The sequence below is a fragment of the Galeopterus variegatus genome, unplaced genomic scaffold (assembly GCF_000696425.1).
Source record: "Galeopterus variegatus unplaced genomic scaffold, G_variegatus-3.0.2 Scaffold1555, whole genome shotgun sequence".
Lineage (NCBI taxonomy): Eukaryota > Metazoa > Chordata > Mammalia > Dermoptera > Cynocephalidae > Galeopterus > Galeopterus variegatus.
Window position 1 is genome coordinate 240,464 of NW_007727666.1, and position 1,584 is coordinate 242,047.

The window sequence follows — 1,584 nt, forward strand, 5'->3', positions numbered from 1 at the left end:
TGTCTGTGTCAGGGTGTGGCTCTGTGCAGTGGGATACTGCCTTTGCCAGAAGACAGCTGTTCTGTGTTTATACATTTGGCTATTTTGCTTCTTTTCAGGGGAAAAAAGTAAAGGTCAAGCAATATGCATAGAAGCTTGTAGAGCTTTCTGGCCCAATTTTGGTAAACCTTAGAGATTGCTGTATTGGGGAATCCAGCTGAAAAAAAGAGAATTGCATGATACCTTTTGTTGCGTTTCCATTTATTTGTTTCTCTCCATCTTCTCTGTGGTATATGAATCCAGAGGGAAGACATAGACATGGGACAGAAATGAGCTCATGCTTTGAGAGGTTCCAATCTCAGCAAAATATGTAAATGGAATGTTGGTAATAACTTATTCTTATAATAATCTTCTTTTGTCAAAACAACCCAACATCAACAAAAGAGAAAAATAAAAATTACTCTTGAATTACTTACCACATCTCATACTTTAAAAATTTTTATCTTTCTAGTCTTCGTGCATACATTTAGCATTTTTCCATAGTGGTCATCATAGAGTAGGCATAATTGCTAAATGCTTTCTTGAAAACTCAGGATTTAGCAATAGGGGTGTTTTATAGACGTCTGTTTGGAAGGTCAGGGTAAGAGGTGAGAACTCAGTTCAGAGAGGCTGCCTATGACAACTGCTATTCACTTACTCAGAGATAAGCACTTAATTGCCCACTTACATAGTTTCTGACCTCAGAGAGCTCAGGTCCAGTGTGTCACCAACTCGCTTTTTTTCTGCACTCAATCCTTGACAGGATGAGAAGAAAGCCGCAGTTGTCTTTTCTAAAATAAAAAGCCAAAATGGTAGACAGAAATGGATAAGGGGAAGGGAAGTGTAAAGGAAGCAGCACAGTCTCCTGCAGTCCTAGTCTTGGTGCCACTGCGGTTCTGCCTTGGTGGAGTCTGTGGGCCCGTCCGGGGGAGGAAGGTAGCAGGGCTTCCAGTCCAGGAGGGCTGCAGAGTGGCCTCTTCCCAGTGCTGGCCAGAGCCAAGTGGTTTGATTCAGAGGTCACTGATGTTCTTAGCAGTCTGAGAAAGCCAAATGGAACACAGCTGGAACGTGTTCAGCTCTGAATCTTTCACATGCTTCACAAAATAGTCAGTTATGAGTTTGATTTAGAGAGGAGATATATCTGAATGACTAACATTCAGATATTGACTGTAAGAAGTGTTTGTCTTCACAAATATTCAACCAAATTCTACTTCTTGGCAGGGAACAAAAAGTGCAGTGAAGACAGGATCTCCACCAGCTCCCCACCTTTTTTTTTTTTTTTTTTTTTTGTGACCAGTAAGGTGTCGTCTGCACTGCGCTCAGCCAGTGAGCGCACCGGCCATCCCTATATAGGATCCAAACCCGCAGCGGGAGTGCCGCTGCGCTCCCAGCGCCGCACTCTCCTGAGTGCGCCACGGGCCAGCCCCACCTCCCCACCTTGATGATTTTGTGGATTTTCTTTTTTTGGGGGGAGGGAGAGCCTCTTTAAGGTTCAGGGAAAAGAACCTGTGCTATCCCAGACAAGTGAAATATTATACCCTTTGAAAACTCAGTGTTTCAAGACTC

At 43.4% G+C, this 1,584-nt stretch overlaps 1 protein-coding gene across 1 annotated transcript in view; it reads left to right on the forward strand.

The window, feature by feature from the left end:
• Positions 1-1,584, forward strand: part of ITGB5 (integrin, beta 5) — a 126,010-nt gene that overhangs the window by 46,409 nt on the left and 78,017 nt on the right. The gene's annotated exons all lie outside the window — the stretch shown is intronic.